Source organism: Cicer arietinum, chromosome 1 (assembly GCF_000331145.2).
Source record: "Cicer arietinum cultivar CDC Frontier isolate Library 1 chromosome 1, Cicar.CDCFrontier_v2.0, whole genome shotgun sequence".
Classification (NCBI taxonomy): domain Eukaryota; kingdom Viridiplantae; phylum Streptophyta; class Magnoliopsida; order Fabales; family Fabaceae; genus Cicer; species Cicer arietinum.
In genome coordinates this window covers 38,451,798-38,475,889 of record NC_021160.2, presented here as the reverse complement: position 1 = coordinate 38,475,889, position 24,092 = coordinate 38,451,798, and the positions used below count along the sequence as shown (strand labels likewise).

At 32.2% G+C, this 24,092-nt stretch overlaps 1 pseudogene; it reads left to right on the top strand.

Moving 5' to 3' along the window:
* The first annotated feature begins 878 nt into the window (after positions 1-878).
* LOC105851285 (pentatricopeptide repeat-containing protein At2g44880-like) lies at positions 879-2,260 on the top strand (annotated as a pseudogene).
* Positions 2,261-24,092: the final 21,832 nt, after the last annotated feature.

The following is a 24,092-nucleotide window of genomic DNA, read 5'->3' as shown; positions in this document are numbered from 1 at the left end:
AGTAGTAAGGGTATTTTAGACAATTCTATTCTTTTATATATATACTCATTGTAACCCTTAGTTTTGGTTCATTATATGTTATGAAACCCTAGAGTGGTTGTTTCTCTTCTTCCTCTTTCTTCTTCTTTTCATTGTTAACATGGTATCTAGAGCTTATTTCGATCCTCCTTGAACGATCCCGCCTCTATTCCGCTGTCGAGTTCCCAACAATTAGGGAATATAATTATAGTTTCTCTTTTCTAACATTCCAATATTCAGTGAGATTTTTTTTCCGGTAAATCGTGTCCCAATTCTGGTTTACCCCTTCTTTGTAGCTTTTCGTCTATTTTCAGTAGATCAGTCGTAGCACTGTTCATCACGGGGTACTGTTCACTGCGGGAAAAAAATTTATTAGGGTTCTATAAACCTTTCCACAACCCATTAGGGTTTGACGCTCTAACCAACCGAGCTAAAAAGAACAATGGGATGGTAAAGTTTACTTTGAGAATCATTATTATTTGCATGGTTATTGGGGGATTTTGGTTGATCGTTATGAAGAGATGATTGAGAATTATCATCCTGATTTTGGAATCTAACGTAGAGAAGAGAGAGACTATTTTGATAGAAAAGGCAACCACCAAAAGAGAAAAGAGAAGAGTAACCATGTTCCCGATTTTGTTAAATCAGTTTCACAAAAACATCGATTGCGCATTCGTTAACCGTTGGATTTGGCTGATTTTTGGACAGCAGGTTCGCAACATTCAGGTCTTCATCTTCAATGGTCGGATCGGTAAAACAATGTCTGTAAGGGGAGCAATCATGCTCGCACAGCACCAGGTTATCCATAATTTATTTTGTCTCAGTGATTGTATTTGTCGTATTTTCCTGTGATTATTTGTATGGCTTTGAGAGAAGGTTTGGAGGTTCATTGTGTTGTTTTGAAAAATGGGTTTTGTGTTAATTTGTATGTTGGGACTTCTTTGGTTGATATGTATGTGAAGTTTGGTTTTTTGGGTAGTGCTAGGAAGGTGTTTGATGAAATGTCTGTGATAAGTTTGGTTTCTTGGACTGCTGTTATTGTTGGGTATGCTAGGTGTGGGGATATGAGTGAGGCCAGGAAGCTTTTTGATGTTATGCATGATAGAGATATTGTTGCTTCTAATGTTATGATTGATGGGTATGTGAAAATGGGGTGTATGGATTTGGCGAGGGATTTGTTTGATAAGATGAAGGATAAGAATGTTATTTCTTGGACTAGTATGGTTCATGGTTATTGTGAGGATGATGATGTTGTGGTGGGTAGGTTTATATTTGATTGTATGCCTGTCAAGAATGTGCTTAGTTGGAATGCGATGATTAGAGGATATTGTGAGAATAGACGACCGCACGATGCGTTGAAGTTGTTTTGGGAAATGAAAGGAAGTTTGGATGTGGAAATGAATAAAGTGACGGTTGTGAGTGTTCTTCCTGCTGTTGCTGATTTGAGTTCATTGGATTTGGGTGTTTGGATTCATGGGTTTGTGCAAAGGAACCACCTTGATGAAGATGTTCATGTGTGTAATGCTTTGGTTGATATGTATGCGAAATATGGGGAAATTGGAAAAGCTAAATTGCTTCTTGAGGAGATGAATGAAAAAGATACATCGTCGTGGAATGCTTTGATAAATGGTTATGGTGTCAATGGTTGTGCGAAGGAAGCGTTAGAAGTATTTGCAGTAATGTTACGGGAATGATTTGAACCGAATGCGATAACAATGACTATTGTGTTATCTGCTTGCAACCATTGTGGTTTGGTAGAGGAAGGAAGAAGATGCTTCAAAGAAATGGAGAGATTTGGAATTGTGCCTCAGATTGAGCATTATGGTTATATGATTGACCTTCTAGGAAGGGTTGGATACTTGGATGAGGCTGAAAATTTGATCTTCTGTGTTGTCGCTCTGTCTGTTGCTTCTTCTGTTTGATTGCTAATCTCTCTAGTGATTTGCTTTGTTGCTTCTCTCTTTGTTTAGTTTGGTTTGATATGATTTAGTTTTGTTTGGTTCTATTTGGTTTGGTTTGTTTGGATTTGGTTTCGTGGTGCTACTTCTTTGGTTGTTCCTATCTGTTGATTTTGATATGGTTGTTGCTCCTTGGTTTGTTTGGATTTGGTTTCGTGGTGCTACTTCTTTGGTTGTTCCTATCTGTTGATTTTGATATGGTTGTTTCGTGGTGCTACTTCTTTGGTTGTTCCTATCTGTTGATTTTGATATGGTTGTTGCTCCTTGGTTTGTTTGGATTTGGTTTCATGGTGCTACTTCTTTGGTTGTTCCTATCTGTTGATTTTGATATGGTTGTTGCTTCTTTTTTTGATCGCTCCTTTTTCGGTTTGACTTTTTGTTGGCTTGGTTCTTCTCTTCGATTGTTGCTTCTTCTTTGGTGACATCCTTCTTGTCCCCCCCCCGGCTGTCCAACCACCACCTGCGATTGTTGATCCTCCTCGTTACCCCTCTCGTCAACTTTGTCTGAGCCTTCTTCCAATAAAGAGTATGTTCTTGATCCTCTTTGGCAGCAGGCTATGGCAGAAGAACTATATGCATTGCCCAAAACCAATACTTGGGAATTAGTACCTCTTCCTCCTGGAAAACGTGCTATTGGGTCTCGTTGGATATACAAGATCAAAACTCGTCATCATCTTCAGCATGGAACCATTACTCTACCGTTTGTCTCGTCTTCTTTACAGATTGTTGATTTGTTCACAAAGATGCATTCCATTAAACGTTTTCGTTTTTTTTAGTTGACAAACTCTCGATGCTCCATGTTAATGCATCGTGAGTTTGAGGGGAGATGTTAGATAATATTATTATATATTAGTAGTAAGGGTATTTTAGACAATTCTATTCTTTTATATATATACTCATTGTAACCCTATTAACTTTAGTTTTGGTTCATTATATGTTATGAAACCCTAGAGTGGTTGTTTCTATTCTTCCTCTTTCTTCATCTTTTCATTGTTAACAACGAGCACGTGCCTCTTGTGCAATATTTAAGATATTCCGGGTTTTTCCTAACTTCAACTTCTTTGAAAAACAAGAGTTGTGTTGTGTTCCATACAACTGTGCTCACATTGCAACTTTCACCTTTGCTACAAAATGTAAATTAAAAAATAAAACACAAGAGACATCAATACTATATTTGTCAAGTGTATGTAATTTTACAAAGTGTAAAAGTTAATAAATATAAAAACCTTATTATCCATTTTCTACACACGGGGCAGTTATTGTGAAACTTGTCCATGGTAGATAGCCCACATTTTTTTACAAAAGCTGGAAAATTGAATAATCCATTTATACATAAAAATGTTAACTTGATCATGGCAAATTTCTAATATAACAAAATTTGTAAATTGGTCGGTAAATTTTAATATTGTCAACCACATTGGTTAATAATTATTAATTTCAAGTGCTAAATTAGTTCATTGAAAATGACTAATATAAACAAAAGAATTTAGATTTAAGAAAAATTGTATAATATTAAAATATATATATATATATATATATTTGAAAATTAAATTGATAATGTTGTGCAATTTTGTTGACTAAATTAGCGATTCACTAAAAATATAAAATTAAGGATGTTTAATTTTGAATTTAATATACATACCTGTGACCACAAGAAATAGTTGTTGGCTCAAAGAACACATTCAAACAAATCTACAAAAATGAATGAACAAAAAAATCAACATCATGTCGTGAACAAAAAAGTGTATGAAACATCAATCACAAGTCCCTTCTTACTTTTATCTATTATCTAGTTAATATATATGAGTTGAGATCCATTGACAAATTTTATCTACTATCTATGAGTTGAGATACTTTTATCTATTTATCTATTATCTAATTAATATATATGAGTTGAGATCCATTGACAAATTTTATTGACATCAAATCTTAATTTTAATCATTTAAATCAACTTTGTCATGCGGTTCTTAGTATCTCAATTAAAATATGAAAATCAATTAAAAATGTGTGTTCTTATTACTTATATTATACTATTAACATGATTTTTAAATTTATTATTTCCTTGTTTGTGTTTGACTAGTTTGATCTTACGTTTACGAAATCACAATTATTACATGTTAATATGAGTTTTGAAGTTGAAGAAGCATCGCTCTGATATGTGATGCCAAGAATAAGATTTATAAGTTGGAAGAAAATTTTTTATTAATAGTAATTTTGTTGAATTAAATTTAGAAAATATAATTAAATTAAATTTATTAAGATTGCACTGTTTTATTTGAGAAAGATATCCTAAATCGCTTTTATTTTTGTTTGAAAAAATTTTTCATTATCTATTGCGAATTTTTTAGAACAATATAATAAAAATTATTAGATATATTATTTTAAGGTTAAGGATGCCCCAAACCATGAATGTATTAAACTTGACTCTCTTAATGTTTGACACTATTTTTTAGCTTTAATTCTTAGTACACCTTATTGATCAACTTAGTTTTCCTTTTGATTTATGTTTTGAAGATATTTAAATATTGTAATGAAACTTTTCTATTTTATAAATTGTATATATATTTTAAAACGATACAAATTAATTTAAAATAAGATTCATTTATTTAAAAAGAAAAAGGAATTGCTCATTTTTTTTTAATAAGACGAAAAGAAAAAATATCTTATAGCATTTTCAGGAATAGAGTTTTTTAGAACTTCATCAATAACACTCCAGAAATTGGGGTATTAGAACCACAATCAACAACATGATTTCCACTATATAATCTCCCAAACAAATACTTTAGTAACTTAGAACCACAATCAACAACATGATTTCCACTATATAATCTCCCAAACAAATACTTTAGTAACTTAGAACCACAATCAACAACATGATTTCCACTATATAATCTCCCAAACAAATACTTTAGTAACTTTCAACAAAAGATCTTAGTCATTCGTTATTAATAGATAATTAGAGTTGTCTCAGACAAAATTCTCATTAGTTTAGGGAGTGTTTGTTTAACTCGTGGCACTTACAACTAGGGCTGTGTATGGTTGATTTTTTTAAAAAATCAAACAATATCTATTTTAAAATCAATATATAGATTTGGATTTATAACTAAATCCATTATTTAGTTTAAAATCGGTTATAAAATAAATTATAAAATTGGTTATGGTTAAATGATCGGTTTTTAATTAAGTAACTGCTTTTAAAAAATTCAATTTTACAATCGATTTTTTCTCAAAACCGGTTAAAATTTGATTATTTTTTAATATTTATTTTTAAAAAATCAGTTATTCATAGTTTAAAACCCAGTTATCTAAAAAAAACGATTATTCATATTTAAAAATCGATTATTTTTACAAAATGAAAGCTTAATAAAAAATATACATCAACTATACAATTGATTTCTCCTTTGATTAAAATTGAACATGTTCAATTGCTTATAATAACTTGTAATTAAAATTGATTTAATACTAACTTCATTAAGACCACCGATTCTAATTCATACTATTCAATAAATTGTTTATTACTAAAACTGTAGAAAATACAAACACTTGAAAGTTTCTTCGATCAAATTTAATAATTACTGCACCATAATAAAACCATAGAAAATACAATTACTTGAAAGATTGTTTCCAATACCAGATAGACACCACCACTACAAGATTTAGTAAATTTAAAATATCTATGAATTTAATATATTAATTTTTGTCTTAAACATTTATAATTAAGTTAAGTTTGAGCAATACCAAAATCTCAATATGATTTCCGACCTAACATATTAATGTAACATTTTGAAAAAATTCATCCTTTAAAAATCAGTCATTTAAGAAATTATATTTAAAATATTTAATCTATCATATTTTTAGTAATCCTCAATAAATATTAAATATCTTAATTCATTAACTAATTATCATACAGTATGGTTGGTTAGTAATAAGTAGAGCTGTCAATTTGACAAGTTTACTAATTATTGACCTCATCCCACATGTTGGAGGGGTCAAAAAAATTCATAATTAAAAAGCTCCAAAATTTTGTGGGTTTAGTAGGCCTATAGGTCCATTTTTTCAAAAAAAAAATCAACTTTTTTAAAAAAAATTTCGAGAAATAATTTTTTTCTTAAAATTTTCCGATAATAAAATTTCAATTTTTCGAGAAAAAAATCGATTTTTCAAGAAATTTTAAAAAAAAATTCTCATCTCTGAAAAAAAAATCTCAAGATTAACGAAATATTGGGGCCTATGTGATGAAAAAATCAAAATCGTTCTAGAGTTTTGGAGATTTATGATTTTTGGGAGTTGAGCCGATAAAAACCAAATCCAAATATAAAACATTGGTATCCAAGTGGTTAATAAATAAATTGGATAATAAACATATTATTTTAACCGGATATTTAAAATAGATTTAGATCCGATTTTAGATTTAAGTCTGATAACTGAATTTTTTGCAAAACACTACTTACAACCATGGAATATTTGGAGTTTTCTCATTTGTAGTTGTGGGCATGCTTTATTTTTTTTCTTTTGGATTTGCTTTTTAGTCATGCATGTGTTATGCTTGCTTCTTTTCATGTCTTGACACTCTTCTGTACCTTTAATTTTTAGCAAACCTTGTACTTAGAATATTTCAATATCTATTATCTTTTGCAGTTTCAAAAAAAGTTCATCATGGCCATTAACAATTATATATCGACTATTTGAGACATAACATGTTTCACTTAATAGTTGGAAACACTATATTAAATTAGAACTACTACGACAATCTTGTTCTCTCAAAGCACCACGGTGAAAAACCAATTTGTTCAGTAATCACTAGAATTTAGCCAACAAAATGCACAAAAACAGAAAAAGGTTGGCAACAATTTTCTACACAAAATCACTTCAATTCTGAAAATAGAATTCGTTTTATATTTGCCAAAAACAAACTAACCAAATGTGTTATGTCTTTGAGATTTAACTCTCAAATAGTTTTGGAATTATATTCCAAAATATTATTCTCTTTTTTAAATTCTATGTTCTTACTTAACAAGTATTAGTATTTTCTAAATCTAGTTTAGTATTCTGGATGCATGATGTATCGCAACATTAAATATCATCAATCAAAGGAATTAAAGATAATATCATCAAACGTACACCATACTAATTATCAACTCTTGTGTTGTCCTTAGACTATAAAAATATACAATAAACAAAGTTTACTTAAAAAATTTAATAACCGAAGAAGTTAGAAGGAGGTTGATCATGCTTCAAGCCGAAGTATCGCCACTAATTCCAGATAAAAATCCATGGGCATGTTTTCTGTTGAAATTAATCTCAAAGAATGTGTATTTTCTTCACATATTTCCATATTATGAGCTTCTTGTGAAGCAATAATTGCTTTCTTTTCAACATCATGAGGAAACAATAGTTGTATTGTGTTCCACAAAACTATGTACACATGACAAGATTCTTCTATTCTGCAAAATACCATCAAGAATCAAAAAGACATAATGCAATATCATATTTATCAAGAATACCTCATTTTGTTAAACTAGAAAACTTTAAAAATAAATAATTATACACCTTATCTGTTGTCTGCAGAGGGGGCACGTAAACCCTAGTGTATACTTGTCTATGCAAGATAGAAAACATTTTCTACAAAAGCTGTGAAATTGCAAATTTTGTTTATATATACATTAATAATTATATTGAGCATAGAAAACAAATATAATTAAAAAAAATTAGTGAATCGCCAATTATTTTATTAGCATATATTATTAGTAAATTGAATGAATCATTAATTAAGAGTGTGAATCGAAAGGTTATGTATCATCTAAATAAATCAATAAAACTAATCAAATTACAAAATAATCACAACCTCGTAATTTCATAATTAATAACAAGATAAGATCATCATACAAAATTTGAGTGTGCGAAACAATATTAAAATTAAAAGCATACATATTCAATTTTGACCTTATTTTTTTAAATAGTAAATTGGTTTCATGAACTCCATGTCATAGACTACATCAACAAATCTAGAAGAGCTAATATAACAAAAGAGAATGTAACTTTAAGAGATATCATAAAATATTAATAATTGTATTGACTAAATTGATATACGGACTAAATTAGTAATTTAATTAAAAAAATATTTGTGTGATGTTTGAATTTTGGAAATTGATACATACGTGTGACCACAAAAAGTAGTGGTTGGCTCAAAAAATATATCCAAACAAATCTGCAAAAACACATAAACAAAATATTACATCATGACGTGAAAATATAAAGTCTATGAAAAACTAATGACAAGTATTGTATTGCTTACGGAGCAAGAAAACTCTTCCTTAAGTTTATCAATGCAGGGAAGAGGAATAGTGGAGTGAGTGGAAGACAAACCACATCCCTCTGTATTCATTGATGATAAATCCTTAAATCGTTGTTGACAAACGTTAGATACTGATTTATGTATGGTATGGAGGGTTCTTATATATAATATAACAAAAGCTATCATATCATCACTTGAGATATGGGAAAACATGTCACAATTTATTTGGATTTTATTTTGCTCCAAATTTTCAAGATTTAGTGTTTATTTGTTAGTGATCTTCGTAATTATTGTTTTGATTTCATCTATTTAATTAATTTCCTTAGCATACGAAAGAAAATTGGCAATTGGAAATTTATTAAACTTAGATGAAAATTAAATACGAAATCAATCTTTTATCCTTAGGAAAACAAACCAAATTTTAATATTTGTTATATTAATATTATATATATATATATATATATATATATATATGTTTTAATTATAAAATAATAGTAAATCTTTCATAAAAAAAAATAATATTATAGCTATGTGGAGATAGTTTAATAAATAATAAAACAACTATGGATATAGTTGCACGTATTTGTATTTAGTAATTAATTTATTATTTATATTCAAAGTAGTGAGCAAAATACACATTTTTTTTGCAAAAAAAATAATTTATTTATAGAAGTGTCTTGGCGATGCATGAATTGACAACCCACCGCAAGAATTTATTTCTAGAAAATATTACCGTACTGTCAGTAAATTATAGACTATTACTGGTACATGTGAATAAATAAATTCCAAAATCAAATAATATGATGACTTAGAATCTAAAAACTTTATGAATTGCAGTTTTAAAGCTCGTAGGAGATTTATTATTGCTTGCAGGTTAAATATTAAATAATATGGATCTTATGTACCTAAGTGTCTTTTGAATGATCTCTGAATCAACAAAATTTTGATATTCTACCTCAGTTAAATTCTTCTTCATGGTCATCTTTATCACAGTTTGATAAATATTAGTTTTCAGAGTTACATTTTTTTATTTTAAATTCAGAACTTTGATTTTTTAAAATATTAACTTTTTCAGTTAGATTTATATTTTCTTTCCTAAGTGTTTTCATTTTTAAAGACAATTTAGTAACTAAATCAGATCGAGTAAATTCAAAAAATACCTCAATTTCTTCATCTATTGATTCAATTCCAGAGTCAGAATATGTGTTGGATCCAGAGGCATAATTGGTATGAGCCATCATAACCAAATATGTTTGTTCATCGTTAAAGGATTCCTCATAATCATCCCATGTAGCCATCAAACTCTTCTTCTTGGGTCTGAAATCTTTCCTCTGATGTTTCCCTTTCTCCATATTTGGACATTCTAACTTGATATGTCCAGGTTCATTGCATCCATAACATATTATGTTTTTCTTGTCGTATTTATCATAATTTCCTTTGTTGGATTGTCTGGAATATCTTTGGGTAAATTTTTTTTTTCTATTGTGCCACCCACATCTTCTAAACTTTTCTGCATATAAACGCTAGTTCCTCCTCATCTAAGTCTTCATTCTGATCATCTGAATCATCATCCTCTGATTTTGTTGTTGCCTTCATAACTTTTTTCTGCTTGGATTTCAAATGCTTTTATTGTGGTCTAAATGGCCACACACCTAATGCTCGTCATTTTAGAAACTTTGGTGTTCCAAATGGGCATTATGTGTGGGTCAAGAAAGGTAATAATCCTCAAGGACCCAAAGCACTTTGGATACCTTACAAATCATGATATTATTTTGTAGGTATGCAAACAAAGTACCTCTAACATGTGCTACTTAGATAGTGGATGCTCAAAATACATGACCGATGACAAAACAATTTTCAGCTCCAACTCTTGAATAAAAAGGCTATGTGATCTATGGAGATAACAACAAGGGAAAAATTTTGGGCATTGGAAAAGTTGGTGCAGCACCATCTCCTTCGAAGATGTTCTATATGTTGAGGGATTAAAACACAATCTTATTAGCATTAGTCAATTTTGCGACAAGGGTTACAAAATAGCTTTCAACAAAGATGAATGCATTATCCGAAACGAAGTATCAAATGAAATTCAGTTTGTTGGTAAGCGTTTTAAAAACATTTCTATAATTAATCTTAATGATTTATCCTTAAATATGAAATGTCGTTTAGTAAGCGACAACAATGATGCATGGCTATGGCATAAAAGATTTGCACATATCCATATGGATCATTTAAACAAGTTAGTCATGCAAGACCTTCTTGTAGGATTACCAAAGATGAAATTTATAAAGGATAAATTATGTGATGCTTGTCAAAAGGGTAAGCAAACTAAGGTTTCCTTTAAACCCAAGAATATTATATCAATCTCAAGACCATTTCAATTGATACATATGGACTTATTTGGTCTATCAAGAAGTAAAAGTCTTGGGGGACATTCATATGGACTAGTAATTGTTGATGACTACTCAATGTTCACTTGGACCTTATTTTTGGAAAATAAAAACGAAGCTTTTAAAGCATTTAAAAATTATGTCAAACCAGTTCAAAATGAACAAGCAACCAAAATAGTATCAATAAGAAGTGATCATGAAAGAAAATTTCAAAATGCCTCTTTTGTAGAATTTTGTGAAGAAAATGGAATCTTTCATAACTTTTCTGCACCAAGAGCACCTCAACAAAATGGAGTTGCTGAGAGAAATAATAGATCATTGGTAGAACTTGCAAGGACCATGCTAAGCGACTCAAGTTTACCAAAATATTTTTGGGCAAATTATGTAAGTACAGCTTGTTATGTATCCAACTGAGTTTTAATTTGACCAATATTAAAGAAGACTCCATATGAACTCTACAAAGTTAGAAAACCCAATATCTCTCACTTTCACATATTTGGATGTAAATATTTTATGCTAAATAATGGTAAGGATAACCTTGAAAAATTCGATGAGAAAGTCGATGAAGGTATCTTTATTGGTTACTTATTATCTAGTAAAGCTTTTATAATTTTCAATAAGAGAACTTTGTTAGTTGGAGAATCTATGCATATATCATTTGATGAATCCAACCCCTTGAAAGAGGACAAAATTGTCTCTTATGATGATGATGATTTTATAAGTAATGATATAAGCAAAAATAATCAAGATGATCAACCAATTCAAGAGAATGAAGTCAGCATTGAGCATCATGATCGAAATGCTAATTTTCCTAAAGAATAGGGAACCCATAGAGATCACCCCAATGACAAAATTATAGGTGATATCAATAAAGGAGTTACTACAAGGCTCAAGATTATGACATTTTTTTTCTCAAATAAAACCCTCCAAGATTGATGAATCACTTAAAGATGATCAATGGATACTTCTCATGTAAGAAAAACTAAACCAATTTGAAAGAAGCGAAGTATGGGATCTTGTCCCTAATCCTAGAAATAAACACATCATTAGTACCCAATAGGTGTTTAAAAATAAACTAGATGAAAATGGTATAGTTTTTTGAGATAAGGAAATGTTGGTTGCTTAAGGATACAATCAAGAAGAATGGATTGACTTTGATGAAATATTTGCTCCGATAGCAATGTTAGAAACAATTGGATTATTACTTGCTTTTGTTTGTTCTATGAATTTTGAATTATTTTAGATGGATGTCAAGAGTGTTTTTCTCAATGGATACATTAATGAAAAAATATATGTCAAACAGCCGCCCGACTTTGAAGATTTCAACAATCCTTCACATATTTTCAAATTAAAGAAAACTCTTTATGATTTGAAACAAGCTCCAAAAGCTTGGTATGATAGGCTAAGTAACTTCTTATGTGAACGAGGGTTTAAAAAGGGTAAAGTTGGTAAGACATTATTGATTAAAAGAACTAATGATCACACTTTACTGGTTCAAATTTATGTTGATGATATCATATTCAGATCAACCAATAATTAAATTTGTGAAAAATTCTCATTAATAATGCAAAGAGAGTTTGAAATGTCAATGATGTGATAGTTAAATTATTTTCTTGGACTCCACATCAAGCAACTCAAGAATGGCATCTTCATAAATTAAGCAAAATATTGCAAGGAACTGTTAAAAAGATTTGAGATGGATAACAGCAAACAAAGTACAACTCCTATGGGCTCCGAAACCTATGTAGATATAGATGAATCCGGTATTTCAATAAACATATCAAAGTATCGATGTATGATTGGATCTCTTTTATATCTAACGGTCAACCAACCATATATTATGTTTAGTGTTTGTTTGTGTGCAAGAGTTTAGGCAGATCCTAAAGAATCACATCTTGTAGTAGTAAAAAGAATTATGAAATATTTGAAAGAAACAACCAATGTAGGCTTATGGTATCCAAAAGTTAGCATATGCAGTCTAGTTGGTTATTCTGATTCTGACTATGCAAAATGTTAAACGGATCGAAAAAACACAAGCGACACTTGTTATATATATTAGGTAATGCATTAGTATCATGGTCCTGTAAAAAGCAAGCTTGTGAGGCCCTAAGCGTTGTTGAAGCAGAATACATAGCAGCAAGAAGTTGCTGTGCACAGATTCTATGGATCAAGCAGCAATTATATGACTATGGACTTGATCTCGGATGCATTGTACTAAGATGTAACAATACCAATGCAATAAATATCTCAAAGAACCCAATCATGCACTATCGAACTAAACACATTGATGTATGTCATCACTTTCTGGAAGATCATGTTCTCAAAGGCAATGTTGAAGTAACATTTGTGGATACACATAATCAACTAGCAGATATTTTCACAAAGCCACTACCTAAAGACTCATTCTATAATATACAAAGAGAACTTGATATTTTAAATGAAAACGATCTCTAATGGAAGGTATCTATACTTTGTAAGTCATTTATCTTCAAGAACTAAAATCTTCACTTGATATGTTGATAAAATTGATTCCTTGATGTTTATGTGTTTTATAAATATGAATATGTGCTTTACATGTTGTCTTTTTAGTGAAAAAAATCGTTTTAAAAACAAAACTCTGATATCTTAGCCGAATACACACTATATGTATTTGAATACATGTTTCTAGAAAATCATGTATTCGAATACAACTCATGTGTAGTTGAATACACGTTTCCAGAACAACATGTATTCGAATACAACTAGTGTGTAGTCGAATACAAATTCGCGTTTTTCCTAATATATAAGCTTTTTCACGTTTTTAGGTTTCTTTTTACATTTTCAGTAGTTGAATACAACATTCTCCATTTCCATTTCTTCAAAAAATGTCATCCTCGCTTACTTATAACAGTTGCCCAACTACTCTACCAACATACATTGCATCTAAGATCACTCTAAACTCACAACTATCACTTCAAACACAAATTTCTCACACCCAAAAACCCATCTTTTCCAAAAATCCAAAAATCTTCACTATCACCATTGCTGCTCGCAAAAGAGGATCAAGAACCAAACATGCTTCAGTGGGTCCTTCCAAAAGGAGGGCTAGAACTGATAATGTGGCAGATTTATCTCGCTTGTTCACTCATCGGAAGAAATCGACTGGTTCCACACATACTACACCGACAAAAGAATCATCACTCCTAAATATCGTACTCTTAATTCCTTTTTCGCTTTTAATTTTCTTGAGTTACTTAAGGCCCAACATTTAGAAGAGTTCATTGGTTATAAAAGTCCTATCTATCTTGATTTAGTTAGGGCATTTTACTGTAATCTCAAGAAAGAATTGTCTAAGTTAGTATCTCAAGTAAAGGGCAAACATATTGAGTTAGACATTCAAACTATTGGAGAAATATTGCAGCTTCCATTTAAGGGTGAGAAATTTAGGCCTGGAAATTTATGTGACTGAGTAAATATCATCAAATATGATGCTTATGTTTCATTGTGTCGGTTTGACAAAGACACCATGGAGTTGGAAATCAAATTTGCTAGTTATAAACTAGTTTCAAATTTGCTAGGCAACAATACGGAGTTGGAAATCAAACCGTTGACTACAAGCTCTTGCATTACTTTCTGAGTTATATTTTGGTTCCTAAGGCTCGAAATTCCTCTCAAATATCTGAATTTGAGCTTCATATTATGTTTTTCATGTTCGAAGGATGTCCACTCAACTAGTCTTATTTTGTCCGCTCTGTCCTATTTGCTTCCAATGATGCTATTGGTTTACCTTACACAAAGGAAGTCACTAAAATCTTGGATCACTTAAAAGTGGATTTTTCTGGCGAAGTAATGTATAAACCATCCAAGGACAATCTGCTCGATTTAAGTGTGCTTCCAAATATGAAGATAATGTGGAATGAAAAGCCATAGGCCTATGTCCATAAAGGTGACCTTGGCCAACCTTCTACAACTGCCCAAGAGGAAGAAGACGCAGAAGAAACGACATTTGATGATGATCATGTTTCAAACCGTATAGTCATGGACAAACTAAACTCTTTACAAACATTCATTACTATCCAATTTAAGAACATGGACACCTTCATCAACACATGCTTTCAAACCATGGAGACCACTATTGTCCATAACCATGAAACCCTGTTGCATGAACTTAATGGCTAATTCGTCAAAATTTACCATCTTCACCTCCCACCGATGATGCTATATAGTTCGATACTGAAAATGTATTTGATGTAGTTTGTTTGTCTTTGTATTGCTTTCTAATGTTTTGGTTTTATCTCTATGACTCTGGTTTTACATTATTATGTAATATTTGAACATGGTTCCCTTTAAATTATGCGACGTTTTTATTCCCTACCTTATGTGATGTTTTCCTATATAGTATTTGTATGCTTGGAATGTGTTAACTATTTATTTTCCTTCTTTTAGATCATTTCAAAAGGGAGAGAAAATTGGTATGTTGATGTTGTAACAAACTTTTGTAGGTCTTCAAAAGTTTTAAAACATGATGGCATAAACTCAAGCTCAACGGGGGAGTACGCATGTATTACGAGAGAGGAAATTTAAAATATTCAAACACATTGAAGTCTCACCAAACAACAAGATTTTTTCATAATTAAAATGGGGGAGAATGTAAAACACCTATGTTTTTTATGAAGACAGAGACCAAAGGAACGTGATCAAGTTGCGAGCTCAAAAAGAAGTCAAATAGTCGAAGTCAAATATGGTCAAACATACTAGAAGTTTTACAATGTAAAGGTGCATGATGCAATCTAATATTCGTATATTTCAAATGCACATGAGAACATTTCATTTTAGCATATGCATCAAAATATTTTTCAAAGTGTCAAAAATACATGAACAATGTTTGAAAATAAAGTTTTTGACAAAATTCAATGTTGTATTCAACTACAACATGTTGTAGCCAAATACAAGTGATAAGTCAGTAGCTAAAACGTAACATCTATATTTGACTACGAGATGGTGTAGCCGAATACAAGTGCTAAGTCAGTAGCTAAAACTGAATATCTGTATTCGACTACGAGATGGTGTAGCCGAATACAAGTACTAAGTCAGTAGTTAAGACTACACATTTGTACTCGACTACAACCTAGTGTTGACGAATACAACAACAAGTCAGTGACAAAATTCACTCAGTTGTATTCAAATATAAGATTTCGTATTCGAATACGATGTTAAAATTTTGAATAAAAACTGAACGTTATATAGGTGTATTCGACTACACACAAGTTGTAGCCAAATACAACTGCGAAGCAATGCAATTTTTCAATTCTGAAATGGTTCTGGATCATTGAATATGTTCATCAAACCTCTAGGAACGATGGCCACTGATCTAAAGTGATGTCTAAGGAGTATAAATACTTAATAGCTTCAGACTTAACGAATTACAGTTTTTCAAATCTTTTCATCAATCATATGACCAAACTTTGAACAACTTTGAACAATATTTTGAAATATTCTCAAAGTTATTTTTCATATATCAAGTACATGCACTACATTTTCACATTGAGAAAGGTTCTCTAGTATGCTTGAAATAATATTGGATTGATATCATTGTATGAACTTTTATACTCTTGTTCTTAGTCAAGAACATTTGCTGAAAAATCATTGAATTTATTATATTGTTTTTAAAGAAAGTGGTGTACTTTCTTCAAGTAGTCTAATCTAAGATAGTGGCGTGCTATCTTAGGAAGTGTGTTAGCAGATATTCTAGGGTGAGATTTGTACATATTCTAACAATAGTGGTAAAATCTCTTGAAGTGCGCAAGAGGACTGAATGTACATTTGGTCATAAGGGGGACCAGGATAATATTGTTGTGTTATTTATTTTTCTACCATTTACTTTTTTTCATACATTATCTTAATCAAAAAAATCAATCACTAAATATCCGAACAAAAGAAAATATTTATGATGAAAGTTGATTGATTTTAATGAATTACTTAGATAAGAAACAGTCGGATTTAGAAACAGCAAACAACGAAAGCATAAATAATTTGACACATAGTTTTATCCTCTAACAAAATTGATAATAATAATAATAACTCTCACACCTTAAGAAAAGAACACTCAAAAAATATTTCTAACTTGAAAAAGTATTTCTCTATTTGAACTCTAAGATGAATTGAGAACTCTGAGTTTGAGTTCTTCTACTATTTTTTGTTTTTCGATGCTTTTCATTTTCAGCCTTGAGTGTCTATTTATAGTGAAAATTTGGGCTTCAAGTTAGTCCTTGTTTAATTCTGAATTGTATCTTGTTCAGATTGAGTTTTTAAATTCTTCAAATTGATTCTATTTCTATTTTGTGTAGATTGAATTTGTAATTCTTTAAATAAACTCTTCTTCAATTTATGGTCAAATCTTCTTCAAATTTTCATTAAATGTTGACAAATTTTCATCAAATCTTGTTTTAGTATATGGCATGGGTTTAAAATTCAAGTTATTCATCATTTGTTTTATCAAGTGGTTGTTGCGCTCAACTGCTCTGTTTGTATTAGTCAATTCTTCTCAAAGTTGATCTCTTTTATTTCTCATTTTTTAAAATCCATATCTTTGATGATATCTTTCATTTTTCATATGTATTGTAACAAATACTGTACATTATCGACTTAGCAGGTCATAAATATATACAGAATATATTGAAGGCAACATAACAAAAACGTGTGAATCATAATTTATGTTTAGTGTTAGACAATACCAAAATCAACCTTTAGATGCGGAATAATTTTTTATCCAGATAATGATATGCTTCCCTTTCAGCTTCAAACAACGGCATTTCACTTTTTTGGGTACCAACATGTTATATTATATTACAATGCATCTAAGCATTTCGCAAGCTCAAAAAATCAAGCAAACTGTATTGTAGACTTGTAGCCTTACACACAAAGAGGCACTATATATGTTGTCTTCATACTTTTAGAAGTTGAACTCTTGGTTTTGTTAACAATGAAAAGAGGAAGAAGAGAAACAACCACTCTAGAGTTTCATAACATAGAATGAACAAAATTAAAGTTAATAGGGTTACAATGAGTATATATATATAAAAGAATAGAATTGTCTAAAATACCCTTACTACTAATATATAATAATATTATCTAACATCTCCCCTCAAACTCACGATGCATTAACATGGAGCATCGATAGTTTGTCAACTAAAAAACGGAAACATTTAATGGAATGCATCTGTAACACCCCGTTTTTCAAAGCGAGGGTATATTTTTTTTTCAAAAGAATTTAAAATAAAGCAGAGAAATAAATAAAGAAATGTCTTTGGATAAATAATTGAGTCATTATAATTTACAGGCAGCGGAAAAGTTACTCCTATTATAAATCCAAACCATTTACCCAACAACAAATGGTACATGTAACCCATCGAAAATAACATGTCAAGCTGACAATATTAGTATAGGTACAGTCTTCCATTTTAAAATAAATGCAATACAAAAGAAAGGCATCTGATCCCTCTATGCCAACCTAATCTGATCATTTTACAACACAACTAAACACCCTGACTAATCTCCACGCGCCCCGTGAGATTCTCCTAACGTAGCTGCAGTCAAGCGTTCCCATCTCCATTTCCGTCCGTAGGGTAAGAACCGGTAGGATCGTCCTGACTCTCATCTGAGGGCAAAGCCCAGATTTCCACAATAATTGTAAAGGTCACCAACCGAAAATAACAGTTAACACATAACATTTAAGTTTTAAATGCTAAAAATAACTTTTCAACTAAGCATGCACCTTAGCAGGATTTTCAATATGCGAAAAGTTCATACAATACTTTGCCAGTTAAAATGAAAGTAAAATGAGGTTCTCAATCCCCTAATTATAACATAACAAATCAAGACATGGATAGTTTCATGAGCAAACAATCATACAACTAAAACTGAGGATTTTCACTGAGCCAATCGATTAGGCAATCGATTGGGGTGAAGGATTTTGATGAAACAGAATCCTGGGCTGAAATCAATCGATTGGGAAATCGATTGAGTGAGTACTGAGCCCCTGACTTAATACCAATCGATTTCCAAATCGATTTCCTGAAGGTTTTTAGTGAAATTTTGAACTCTGGCTTGATTCAATCGATTGGGCAATCGATTGACAGGATAGCTGAGCCCCTGACTTAATGGCCAATCGATTTCCAAATCGATTTGGTCGAATATGGATGAGTCCCTGACTTAGGCCCAATCGATTGGGCAATCGATTTCGTAAATGATTTTCGAAAAACTGATTACAAAATCGATTGGCTAATCGATTTTGTCCATTTGGCCAAGTCCCTGTTTACTATCCAATCGATTGGGAAATCGATTTACCTGTGTATTCTTTCAAAAATTCATAAACTAACTCAATCACATTCATGCATAATCCCAATTCTTAACACTTAACACTGATAACACAATTACTACGACATCATGGATTTCGAAATGGTATTGCAATCAAACATGTTATCACCAAATTCCAAAACATAACACTTAGCATTTATAACACATTACTACACAAACAAAATGAACCAACAGTTCACAAATCAACAGGGTGTAGTCTCTCGCGGACAAACACAATTCCCTCAGGAACGTAAGTCGTAAACGTACTACCTATCACGGGTCCGTACCGTTTACCGAGGTGCCACCTATCCCGGGTCAGCACAACTTACCAAAACATACACGAGTAAACGAGACATTAAGAGATTCCCCATTCTTAATTCTCATCTAACTTAAACCAGGGCGTAGTCTCTCACGGACAAACCCCTGCGCAGTCTCTCACGGACAAACGCAATTCCCGCAGGAACGTAAGTCGTAAACGTACTACCTATCACGGGTCCGTACTGTTTACCGAGGTGCCACCTATCCCGGGTCAGCACAACTTACCAAACACAATTCCCTCAGGAACGTAAGTCGTAAACGTACTACCTATCACGGGTCCGTACTGTTTACCGAGGTGCCACCCATCCCGGGTCAGCACGACTTACCAAACGTAAATCGTAAACGTACTGCCTATCACGGGCCCGTACTGTTTACCAAGGTGCCACCTATCCCGGGTCAGCACGATTTACCGAAACACACATAAAAAAGCGAGACATTAAGAGATTCCCCATTCTTAATTCTCATTTAACTTAACGATTTTCAAGACAAAACATTCAGTAAATAAGTCATTAAGAGATTCCCCATTCTTAATACTCATTTACTGAAACGATTTTCAAAAACGAACATTAAGTAACCGAGACATTAAGAGATTCCCCATTCTTAACGCCCAGTTAACTTAAACGATTTTTCTTTAAAACAAAATATTAAGTAACCGAGACATTAAGAGATTCCCCATTCTTAACGCCCAGTTAACTTAAACGATTTTTCTTTAAAACAAAATATTAAGTAACCGAGACATTAAGAGGTTCCCCCTCCTTAACGTCCAGTTAACTTAAACGGTTTTCAAAACAAAATATTAAGTAACCGAGACATTAAGAGATTCCCCATTCTTAACGCCCAGTTAACTTAAACGATTTTTCTTTAAAACAAAATATTAAGTAACCGAGACATTAAGAGGTTCTCCCTCCTTAACGTCCAGTTAACTTAAACGGTTTTCAAAACAAAATGTTAAGTAACCGAGAAGTGATCACAGTAGAGAATTTCTCAAACCAAGCTTGAGGAGCCTGTTTAAGACCATATAGAGCCTTTTTTAACTTACTTACTTCCCTTGATTATGAGAAACTCCTTGCGGAGGGACCATATAGACTTCTTCATGAAGCTCACCATTTAAAAAAGCATTTTTGACATCCATTTGAGAAATATGCCATTGACGAATAGATGCAACTGCAATAAGAGTACGAATAGTGGTCATCTTGGCTACAGGAGCAAAAGTTTCTTCATAATCCATACCATATTGTTGAGAGAAACCCTTAGCAACAAGACGTGCTTTGTAGCGCTCAACTGACCCATCAAACTTAGTTTTGATCTTGTATACCCAAGGAGACCCAATAGTACGTTTTCCAGGAGGAAGAGGTACTAATTCCCAAGTATTGGTTTTGTGCAATGCAGAAAGTTCTTCTACGATAGCCTGCTGCCAAAGAGGATCAAGAACATCCTCTTTATAGGAAGAGGGCTCAGACAAACTGTGAATAGAGGTTAAGAAAGAAACAAACGAAGTTGAGTAAGTGGAATAGAAAAAATCAGGTAACTGAGTAGACTTACGTTGACGAGAGGGGTAACGAGGAGGATCAACAATCGCAGGAGGTGGTTGAACAACCGGGGGGCAAGAGGGATGTCATCATGTGGAGTATTAGTATTTGTCCCGCAATTCTCAACATTACAATCACCAGAAACATAATTATTAGGACCAAACGGGTCAATATGGGTTAGTTCAGAACTCTTAGTAATATGAGAATTAGAGGAAATAGAGTAAAAAGGGATGTGCTCAAGAAAAACAACATTACGAGATACATAAAGTTTTCCTACATGAGGATCATAACAACGATAACCTTTTTGACAATCCCCATAACCAAGAAAAACACACAACGCTGAACGAGAAGACAACTTACTGCGCTCTACTTGAGGGCGAAGAACAAAACAAGTAGAACCAAAAACTTTCAAAGAATGATAATCAGGGGTAGAAGCATACAATTTTTCAAAGGGAGACAAACCTGATATGATAGAGGATGGAATTCTATTAATAGCATGAACAACAGTAAGAACTACTTCTCCCCAAAACTCACTAGGAACTGAAGCAGACAACAAAAAGGAACGAGTAGTCTCTATAATATGACGGTATTTCCTTTCAGCAACTCCATTTTGTTGAGGAGTATCAGTACAAGATGTTTGGTGGAGGGTGAGAAAATTTATTAGAGGTATATTCACCACCTAAATCACAACGAAAACACTTTATAACAGAATTATGTTGAGTTTTGACCATTGCACGAAATATATGATAAATGTCAAAAAATTCAGACCGATTTTTCATAAGATAAACCCAACAATAACGAGTGTAATCATCAATAAACGAAACATAATATCTAGATCCACCTTTGGTGAGAACTGGTGATGGACCCCAAACATCAGAGTGAACTAAATCAAATGGCGCATATGAAACATAAACACTTTTACTAAACGGTAAAGCGGAAAGTTTGGCAAGTTTACAACCACAACAATCTGAGATATCACAGGTTTGTAACTTTCCTAAGGCACCAGTAGAAGCCAAATATTTTAATCTAGAAGCATAAACATGTCCAAGGCGAGAGTGCCATAGATAAAAACTAAAAGATAAGGAATTCAAGCGAAAACTAGATAATAAGTCAACAATAGTTGTGGAGGCTGCAGTATCTGGGAGTCGCAGGTCATCCAAAACATAAAGTCCCCATTGTCTATGACCTGTCCCAATCAGCCTCCCGGAATGTGGATCCTGCACACAACAAGAAGTGGAAGAAAACATAACCGAATAACCGAGATCACATATTTGACTAACAGAAGCAAGACTCAAAGTAAGATTAGGAATATAATAAACATCAGAAAGAGACATGCTAGGTGTGGAGACAGAACCAACGCCTGCTAGTGGCATAGGAGTGCCATCAGCAGTCATAACCGACACTGACGAGACAGGTTTCACAGACACAAAAGATTTATTATCGTATGTCATATGGTGAGATGCTCCCGAATCAAGAATCCACATGGAAGGAGATATATCTGACATACCAAAGGAGCTCAAACCTTTAGACGAGGTGGCAGACATGGCATGTGATTGAGTGGCAATAAGTGTTTTTTGAAGTTGTTTTGCAATATCAAATATTTGGGAAGCAATCTCAGATGAGTATACAGAATCAGAACTAGAGCCAATGGTAGAAAAAGCAGAAGCAACAACATTGGACGATGACCCCCTAAAATTCTTTTTATGTGTTCTCCCCAATTTCAGACAATGTGCTTGAAGAGAATCATCCTTAGCATCAACCATAACAAATAATGACAGGAAAATACGACAAATACAATCATTGAGACAAAATAAATTAAGGATAATCTGGTGCTGTGCGAGTCCGATTTCTCCCCCCTACAAACGTCGTTTCACCGATCCGACCGTTGAAGACGAAGACCTGAATGTCGTGAACCTGCTGTCCAAAAATCAGCCCGATCCAACGGTTAATGAATGCACAATCGATGTTTTTGTGAGTCTGATTTAACAAAATCGGGAATAGGGTTACTCTTCTCTTTTCTCTTTTGGTAGTTGTCTTTTCTATCAAAATAATATTTCTCTTCTTTATAGTAGATCACAAAATCAACCAAAGCTCTTTGATACTATGTTAACAATAAAAAGAGGAAGAAGAGAAACAACTACTCTAGGGTTTCATAACATAGAATGAACCAAACTAAAGTTAATAGGGTTACAATGAGTATATATATAAAAAAGAATAGAATTGTCTAAAATACCCTTACTACTAATATATAATAATATTATCTAACAGATTTGAAGAATGTTTCTTTGAATATTCTTTCAATTTTGCATTTCACAAATCTTCATGAGTACAATAAGAACAACTCCTTATACAGGAGGTTAGGGATCATAACAAACTCTAACAGCCGGTAACTAACTTAATCAGTTAGTGCAGATGAAACACTCGACGCCAATCCATAAACATTATGCTTCCACAAAGTCTTATTTCCTGCTCACATATTGAAGCCAATATAGCCTTAAAATTGTAAATTCATATCTTAAAACTTCACAAATGAAACAACACAAATTTATAAAGTCACAAACAAAACATACCAAAATCAAGGGCTCCGGCCGGCATGAACACATGCTTTAGTAACTTCGCGACAGAGATGACAATTAAAATCGTCATGTATGCGAAGGTTTGTCAACCTCTGTTCACCATATATATTAAATTCATCACCATAGCAAAAATAATAAATAAATAAATAAATAATTAAATAAATAATAGAAAATAAATATTTAAGATATAGAAACTAAAAAATGTGCGAAGATTCTGCAAAAGGTCAAAGAGAAGAGTAATATTGTGATGTTGTTTACAATTAGAAATCGTTAGCCACAACCAAGCCTTTGGAGGCATCGATCGTTTAACTTTTACAGATTCAAGCATTTTATCATAAAGATCCTTCACAGTTTCTACATTCAAGATTCAACAATATAAAAAATCAATAAACATAACAAAATGAAATTCCAAAAGGTGAATTTAATTTTAACAATTGAATGAAGAACCTGTGGGAGTGGGAGTTCCTTCAACATTATCGACAGCTTCAGAATTGTAAAAAGATGGCTTCACGTTAGTCGATAAGACGACAAAGAATGAGGGTGTCACGTCGTAGTTGCAATTTAAGGGTTTAAGAGAACCCGTTAGTTTTGCGGTTGCAAATGAAATTTGAATCAGTTGGGGTTAGCAACAGAGGATGGTTTCATGATGAAATGGCGGTGAGAGGATGGTCAACAA